The following is a 9,756-nucleotide window of genomic DNA, read 5'->3' as shown; positions in this document are numbered from 1 at the left end:
GTAGGGAATTTGGGGGCAATATGACATACCCTCCTGAGTTTATTAGGGGGACTTGTGATTGTTGCAAACCAGAACCACTGATAGACTATTTCATTGCGTGGTTCTAAGATCTGATAAAGTACTTGTTTATTGTTTTTCTTGTGGCAGAAACCTCAAATGTTTAAACAATAAATTTCCTATGAGGATATCCTTAAATAGTCATCATTATGCAATTCCAAAAACTGAATTCATGTCTACCTACTTTAAAAAGGCATTAGGTTGTGATCATTACTAATACTTTAAGCTTATAATGATCATTTCTGATATTAATCTATGTATATGCTAGTCCTTCATCTGCCACTCTTAGCAGTTGAATCCTTCATTAAGATCTCACCCACCTCATTTGTGAAGACAGGTGGAAGATAATGCCAAATGTTTATTTCTTTGTTCTCTATATCCTAAATTTCATTGTCATGCTTAAAGACCCAAATTGCCCTTGACATTTATCTCTGTGCACATGAGAACTAACAGATGAAACCATATAGACCGTATATATATATATGTATATATATGTAATGGGATGCTTATTAGTTACTATTTCTTCTGCCTTTCTAACTTGCTGTAGCCCCTTTGTATAATCTGACTAATTTTTCCTGGGACAGAAAATCATAGAGAATTAACCATAGCAGAATTCAAAGAAACACAAGCTAAAGCCAAAGGAAATAAGGGAAGGCACCCAGCAAGAACACATTTATAAATGTCAGATGTGTTTGATTTGTGGCAATTATGTGGAGAAACTTAATGATACATCCCCAAAGTAAGTAGACTATGTGACATTATGAAGCATCGGCATATAGTGAAAAAGGTTGGCTATGCAATAAGATAATCCCATCTTCAAAATTATTGGGAAAGAGCTGGATGTGAAAGAATCAGGTTTAGTCCAAGGAACATATACCACTCTCAGAGAAGCCAGACTAGAATGTTATTAAATAAGGAAAGGTGTGGATAAGACGAACTGAATGTTACCTGGATTTGGAGAAAAAAAATGTGTGGGTTGAAGGAAGACAGACCATCTGCATATACCCAAGGAAGGAGAACCCAGGGGTAGAGGTCTTATAGTGTATTTTCAGCATGGTACCCAGGCCACAGAGTGCCCTGACTGGAATCCTCTTCTTAAATTCACTCAGCAAGTAATATTGACTGCTACTCTGGACCATAAACTGTGCCAGGGCCAGTACAGAAGAAGATGGATAAGCTTTCTGCCTTGTTCCTTGCCTTTGTGTTAGCAAAGTCTTTTTCTCCTCAGTACTTAACATCATTTAACATAGCATTGCGTTTATATTTACTTTCTTCATTCTCTGTTTTCCCTGCAATAAAATGCAAATGTTATGAAGAAGATAGGGATTTGTATCTAGTAGTATCAGTTCACTGCTCTGTCTTCATTGTCTAATACAGTACCTGGCACACGATAATGCTCAGTTAATTTTGTGAATAAATAGAACATAGAGGTAAACAAGTAAGGAAACAAACCTAAACAATTAAGAAAGCTATAAAGAAGAGAAATAAAACATCTATTGAATCCTTCCCTCTACCTGCATAAGACACTTGTGACAATGCTCCTTTTGGTACATATCCTTCCCTCCACAAAAAAGTGAATGTGTTAATCTGTGCCTTCTATTTCACAAGCCTGTGTTTTCCATAATATAGCTTTATATTCGTTGCATAGTATTCTATTGTTTGGCTTGTGCCATATATTTAAGCAATCCTCTATTAATAAACATTTAACTTGTTTCTTTTACTTTGTGTTATAGACATTGTTATGTTGAGACTTTGTAAACAAGTATGTTAACATATTGTCTGATTTTATTTTTATAATTAATTCCTAAAAGCAAATTCACTAAGTTAAAAAGTATGTATATTTACATTTTGACATATATTTTTAAATCATCCTCTAGGAGCGTACAATTTATATTCCTAACACCAGAGAAAGAAATATCCATTTCTCTCAACACCTACCAACTCCCGGTATTATTCTTTTTTATGTTTGCCAATCTGATAAGGAAAATCTGTACTTATCATTGTCTTGATTTACATTTATTTGATTTCTATTAAGATTAGACATATTTGTATATGCATTGTAGCCATTTTTATTTGTATATGTGTGTGTGTTGCTTGTTCTTGTCTTTTGCTCATTCTTCTATTGTATTAGAACAATATTTTGAAACATTTAAACATTTCATAAACATTTAATTAGAAATCTAATAATTTTTCCACTTTGGCTCATATTTAAAAATTCAATATGGAAGGCCTAAAAATGTAGAATCTTTATTTCCATAGGAAATGAAAAGTACAAACACACATTGATACAGTAAAGCAGAATCCCATTAGTCATTTGATAGTGGTAGTATATTTCCTAAGAATTACTGAATTCTAACTTCAAATATCAACTTCAATATAGCCTTTTGTTTGTCACATCATACTAAGATGTGACCATGAGGTCATAGTGACACTAAAACAGCAGGAACATGAAAACCAGTACTATTTGGAGTAAGATTAAGGACTAGCTCATGTAAATGGACAGCATTTGGATTATCATTTCTTCAAGGATTCTGGAGCCAAGCCACTGAGCCACCACACTCCTTAAACATTCTGGATATGCTTGGGAGTTGGTGTATTGCCAGTTTTACCTATCTACTGCCATGGTAGCAAAGGTTCAATCTCTTTCAAACTGCAGCTTTTTGGCAATTTGGAGCAGTGGCAGTGAGACTCATTTATGCTGGTCCCATGTGTCTCTGTCTGTGTCAGATCTCTTGGTCCCACCAGAAAACTTACAAGCTTGATGCTAAATTGCCTCCTGTGTGTCATTTTGGCTCATAGCATTTTGTTCAACCTGCCATCCTTCTCTTTCTGTCCTTACAGAAATATATGAAAAGGCCCTCTTGAAGGACATACACAATCCCTAAATACCCAAGCAACATTGAAATCTTGCATAAAAAGCATTGTCCTTTACCATATGCCTCCTTTCTAATTAGAGTAAAAAGATGAGCAATAAACCATGGCTGGCAGCTCACAAGTTTCTGTTTGGTCAGAACCGTAAAGGAAGAAAACTTTGGAGCTGAAATTATTCTCCTTTTCTTCCCTTACTGTGTACTTCTCTTCCATATATGTCTCATCCATCTCAAGTCCAGAGTCGTGTCACTACAGAGACACTTGTCTTCATTTGCACAACTAACATTCCCTGAGACATGGGCATGGAGGTTCCTCTTACTTTCTGAAAATGGTATTCATACTTTTCTCTAAAATGTACATTTCTAAACTTGACTAGACTTGTTTATGGACTTTCCAAATAGAAATTGACTAAAATGTACTGAAAAAATTTAAATTCTGCTGGCAGATGATTAATAGGATTTTTTTTGATGCCTTTAATAAATTGGATCTCAGAGATGTTTCTCATTTAAATGTGGCCAAGGAGTGGCACCTGGGTGGCTCAGTCAGTTAAGTGTCCAACTTCGGCTCAGGTCATGATCTCGCAGTCCATGGGTTCAAGCCCTGCATCCAACTCTGTGCTGACAGCCTGGAGCCTGAAGCCTGCTTCACATTCTGTGTCTTCCTCTTTCCTTGCCCCTCCCCTGCTCACACACACACACACTCCCTCTCTCTCTTTCTCTCTCAAAATAATAAACATTAAAAAAGAAAGAAATTATAATAAAAAATAAAAATAAATGTGGCCAAGTAGTCACATCCCACACAATTTCTTTCTTTTTTTTTTTTTTAGATTTTTTCAATGTTTATTTATTTTGAGAGACAAAAGACAGAGTGTGAATGGGGGAGGGGCAGAGAGAGAGGGAGACACACAATCTGAAGCAGGATCCAGGCTTTGAGCTGTCAGCACAGAGCCCAATGAGGGGTTTGAACTCACAAACTGTGTGATCATGACCTGAGTTGAAGTTGGACGCCTATCCGACTAAGCCACCCATGCACCCCACATCCCACACAACTTTATCCCAGAATTAATTAATTAATTAAATTTTTAATGTTTATTCATTTTTTTGAGAGAAAGAGAGACAGAATATGAGTGGGGAGGGTCAGAGAGAGAGGCAGACACAGAATCCGAAGCAGACAGCACAGAGCCTGACATGGGGCTTAAACCCACAAAGTATGAGATCATGACCTGAGCTGAACTCAGATGCTTAACTGACTGAACCACCCAGGCGCCCCAACTTTATCCCAGAATTTAAAAAGTAAAAGACTGTTTGCTTTTCTGTTTTTCATATATGAATTCAAAGTTTGAACATATTTAGGGTAAACATAAATATGGCCAATTTTTTTTAAATGATATACACTATACATGAATTATATGTAAGATATCTATATCTTGGATTTTAAAAGTAGACATATGTCCTTATTTATTGTTTAATTTATTTAACAAATTAATAAAGCCAACACAAAAGTGGGCTTTTCAGCTTCTTATTCTATTTATTTTATGTTCATCCTCCCCAATTTTACTATTCCTTCCCTGAGACAGTAAAGCTCTTTAGGATTTTAGTGGTCATCATTTCAAGATCATGCAGGCATCTATTCCAAAGCTATTATTAAAATTGCTGAAGATGTCCTCTGGCATCCTCTGGCAGATTCAAAGACTCATTTCCCTTTCCTGTAGACACTTGTTCCTTATTTGGAAGCACTTAATAATACAGCAGGAAGCAGCAAACACAGCCCCCTCTGAAATGGCTGAGCAGTATTCAATCTGGTGGCAAAAAAATAAATAAATAAAATTAGGCTAGTGATGAGACACCACTTCCATATACACTCAGGAAGTGGAGAAAGGACATCCACTCTGGGACTTTATAACAAGGCACATATTAGTGTGTCTTTCCATCTAAAAGGAAGGGTTAACCTCACTTAGCAAACAGTACTGCAATAGGGAGGTGGGGACCTAAAGAATGCCATTCCTGGTTCCACCTGATGGTTGGTTGTCTTCATGGTGATTGGGGCAGTGAGAGGAGTCTTTGAAACATTATAGCAGCAAAGCCCAGAAGGTTCTTTCTGAGGCTCCCAGCCAGTGTCTATGCCAAGCCTCTCTCTTGATCACTGCCACTGGACCTGGACTCACCTTCTCAGTCCTTCTGAATATGTCCTCCTACTTCTTTGACATTTCTGGCTCAGGTTAAGTTTTTTGTCTTTCACAAAGCCTTACCTGGAGGCAGCATGACCTCGGAAGTGTGGTATTTAGAGCTAGATGAGAACCACTGTTTTCTCTGCTGTATACTTGCTCCGTGGCCTTAGGCAAGTAACCTGAAGTCCCCAAACCTTTAAAAATGGCTAAGATTAATACCCATATTTCAGGGTTGTTGTACTAATTATAAAGTATTATTAAATGCTAAGTACTTAAGTTAATAATGAATGCACAGGGTTCTTTGCATTATTCTCTTTGCTTTTGTGTATGTTTGAGCATTTTCATAATAAAAATCTTTTTATAAAAGGGAATGTATATAAAGCACCTAGCACATAGCAGACAATTCTTTCCTTCCCACTCAATCTTCTCTCTCTTTCTTATCCTCTGAGCTTTCATGGTTAGTCATTCCTAGCCTTCAGGTTGGTGTTCTTCAGGTAGGGAGTGACTGAAATATAGCTGGGACCCCAGGACCTCTGCATTACCCTCAGATGCTCCTTAGTGAGGACCCCAAGGAAGACCTAGAAAGGTGGACACCATCAGACAAAGGAGTTCTTGTTATAAGCTCAGGACTCTAAATGCAGACCCCAGTGAAGGCACCGGGGACCTGGCCCTCTGTGGAGTCTTCAGGGCACCTTCCATAGGCCAGAGGCAGACCTAAAACCTCAGCCAGCTAAGTAACTTCTTGGGTCTTTCCTTTGGGCTCATATCCTAATTTTGAATAGGTAGATACTTCAACTCTGATGATGAAGAAAAACAAACTGAAGGGAATGAAGAGGGAAAGAAAGAATTTTTCCCTAGGGCCTAGAGTGGAATCCTGCTCAGCTGCTCACTCTTGACTGCCACAGAGATGGCCCCTTGTCCCCAAAAGGGGACAGTGCCTGCCTCTTCTCAGGGACCACGCTCTCAAGAAACAAGCCATAAAATGGAGGAGTGTGGGAGCCATGAGGAGTAAATGAGAGAACTCCTCAAGAGATTCTGAGTTTTATTCCCTCCTTTCCTCACTCCACCTGGAGGCAGCTGAGGCAATGTTCTAATTCTTGTTACCCTCTTCCTGAGAGGAGGCAACACATCAGGGGATGGCAGTGGGAGGAACCTTGAATTCTTTCCAGAAGAAATGGAAGCTTAGGATAAAACCATGTATTTGCTTTCTGTTATAAACCAGAAGGTTTCCTTCTTCAGAAGGAGGAAACATGCATAGATTAGAAGGACCAGTGTGACAGGGAATGTAGCCTTGTAATTAGGAGTCTGACTCCATCTTTTGATGTTTGACTGTAAATGGCTTTTACCTGTTTACCTCTTTCCCTTCTGCCCCATATCTGAGCAGGCTGGCATCAGTGGAAGATTCAGGCCATGAAATCCCTCTGGTGGGAATTCCCACCCTGACCCCATCCCCAACCATTGTGAAGCCCCTAGCAGGTCTCCTTTTCTTGCTCTCAAGTGATTGTCAGACCATTTTGGGAGGTATTTCCTGCTCTCGCAGAAAAGTCTCAAATATATAAATAATAAAGCTTTTATACCCTTTTGGTGTGTGTGTGTGTGTGTGTGTGTGCGCGTGCGTGCGTGCGTGCGTGCGTGTGTGTGTGTAGCATCATTAGTTTCAACATCTGTATCAAATTCATAACACTCCATCCTGTTTTTCCAAAGAGTCACTTCCACAGGAATAAAAGGGAGGAAAGAATATAGCATTAGCCATTTTTGAGTGGTGGGATTATGAGAGATTTATTTTTCAATTATTTTTCTTATTTTACTTTTCTGTAAAGGTCCAAATTAGTAAATATATATGACTTTCCAGGCCAGAGTTATGACTATTCAACTCTACTCAACACTCAACTCATAGCGTGAAAGCAGCCATAGACAATACTAAACAAATAGGTGTGGCTGTATTTATACTTTATTTAAAAATACAGTTGGGGGGCGCCTGGGTGGCGCAGTCGGTTAAGCGTCCGACTTCAGCCAGGTCACGATCTCGCGGTCCGTGAGTTCGAGCCCCGCGTCAGGCTCTGGGCTGATGGCTCGGAGCCTGGAGCCTGTTTCCGGTTCTGTGTCTCCCTCTCTCTCTGCCCCTCCCCCGTTCATGCTATGTCTCTCTCTGTCCCAAAAATAAATTAAAAACGTTGAAAAAAAAAAAAAAAAAAAAAAATACAGTTGGAGGACCAGATTTAACCTGCAGATCATAGTCTCTCAACCTCTGCTTTAAAATGTTTCTACACTGAAAGTCTAATACCTATATGATTAAGAAGTTGGGACACCCTGGTAATCTTAATTAAGACCTAGTGATTGGCTCTTGTGCGGGTGATAAAAGGAGACAATAAGAGATACTTTCTTAAGGCAGTGGCTTACTTCTAGAGAGGGGAATCTTAGAGTCTAAGATTTTCCTACCCCTCCCCCCATGAGATGCTGCTATACTGGCCCCTGACCCTGAGGAGACTAATAACTGCTACAGTATCACACCTTATAATCTAGAATGAAAATACACATTCTAAAATGAATCAATTGATCCCACCCTCTAGTAGCAGTAAAATAACTCAGAGGATCTTGAAAAAGCTTCTGATAAGTTCAACATGATATCGTTGGATGGTGGTGACTTAGTTTTCCTTTTCATTGGATTTAGGCTTCCCTGATTTGTTTCTGCTGAGAGGGCTGGGACCTTTTCAGAGAATGAGATGGGCCTGAGCAGCTCTAGAAAATTCTCCCTTCTGCCCAGCACCTCGGGGGAATTCCCACCATAGTTCATATTTCACTGGGGAAAAATACTGATGAGACTTTCAAAATGACGCTTTGGCCCTTGCCACATCCACAGGCCCCCAACTCTCCCTTCTAACGTGAGTCTCTCTAATAAGCAGGTTTGCTGTGAAGGAAACACCAAGTGTGGCAGAGATTGTCTTCCTATTGGGAGAACAGTGGGAGAGCAGGTGCTTGAATGCGGGAATGTCAGAGCTCAGAGTGAAGGCAATTATTCTCCTCCCTGTAGCACAGCATGGAGAAGAAATTAGTAAGGAAAAGTCAGGCAGCTGCTCTGCCCCGAGTGTCATGGGCAGCTGCAATAAGGGTGTCCCATACACCTGGACACATATAAACTGTGCTGGCCCCAACAGGCCTCACGGGCCAGCACCCAGGGTCTGAGCTGCACTGCAGAGAAAGGCCTATGCCAGGAAGGAGCTGGAAGGGTATTGATCACTTCTGTACTCCTTGCAGGAGCTGGAGGTGAAACGAGAAAGATGATGCTTAGACATCTTCCCTAGCAGGGACATTTTTCAAAATCAAAATCAACTCAGAAGAATAATATTATATCCTCTTCACACTTTGATATTCTTCCATCTAGGCTTAATTTTTTCTCCAAACCAAGTAAAAAAAAATCATTGGTGGTTTGTTCCACTTCCAATTAGCTAAGCCCAAAAGATAGGGCCCCAAACAGCTTATTTAGTGAGAATGGGAAAGATTTTAATAGAATGACCTTTGCCTAGGTTTCCCTCAGGGACAGCCAGAATATTAATGCAGGCTGCCCAGGAGCATACACTGTCAGACCCAGGGGGACCCTGGTAATCAGGAGGGTTCAAGTTCCTCTTGGAGTATTTCTGTGTGAGGACTCCACATTCTCCTCTGCCGTCTGCATTATGAAGCATAGAATGGGTTAAAAGATTCTAACAGAAGCTTGAGAGAAGGGGCATTATATTGGCTAGAGAAAATGGGGATTTTAAAAAAATGTTTATTTTTGAGGGGGGAGGGGCAACAAGGGAGGGAAAGAGAGTATCCAAAGCAGGCTCCTCGCTGTCAGCAGAGAGCCCAATGTGGGTCTCAAACCCACAAACCGTGAGATCATGACCTGAGCTGAAGCTGGATGTTCAACTGACTGAGCCACCCAGGCACCCTAGAAAATGGGGATTCTTTAATACAGGCCCTTGCCATTTCTGTGTGGTTAAGCAATCCTGTGCTAGATTTTAGGTTTCCAGAACTCATTTGTTTCAAAGGCAAAGGTGAGAATTCCACTGTGGCCTACAGTGTTCAGTTCCTAAGTGTTAGTGACTGAAGTAGCTCAGCCCAATAACAGACAAAACCCTGAGTGGTTTAGCACAACATACATTTTTGTCATATATGCAAAAGTCCGATGTTCCTGTCTGGAGGGCAGCTTTAGTCCACATGATCATTCAGAGACCAAGGTTCCTTCTACCTTGTGGTTTCTGCTTCTTTTAGGGCTTCAGAGTCTTCCCTAGCCACTGAGGTGGGGAACAAAGCAAGGGGAAGACATATCTACTTCTTATCCACTGAGACCCATTCACATTCCATTCATGAAAATTAGTTGCACAGCCACACCTAGATGCCAGGACACTGTGACACATAGTTCCTGGCTGGGCATCCGCTTCCCAGCAACAAGCTGATGCTGGGGGTCTGGGTGGCCACCTGGCTTCAGGCATGCTCATAGTTGTTCAACCCCTCCCAGAACTGCCTGCTGATCCTGCCGCTCACATGCAAGATGACTAATCCTGGGGTGCTGCTTCATTTTGCCCCACCATTGGCCTTCTGTTCTCACAGGTCCCTCAGGTAGAGTTCTGCAAATGCTTCATTCTAACTAAAGGTAGGTGTAGTGTGGAGGTGGGGGGATT

Source organism: Neofelis nebulosa, chromosome 7 (assembly GCF_028018385.1).
Source record: "Neofelis nebulosa isolate mNeoNeb1 chromosome 7, mNeoNeb1.pri, whole genome shotgun sequence".
In the NCBI taxonomy this organism is placed as follows: Eukaryota; Metazoa; Chordata; class Mammalia; order Carnivora; family Felidae; genus Neofelis; species Neofelis nebulosa.
This window is presented reverse-complemented; position numbering follows the sequence as displayed.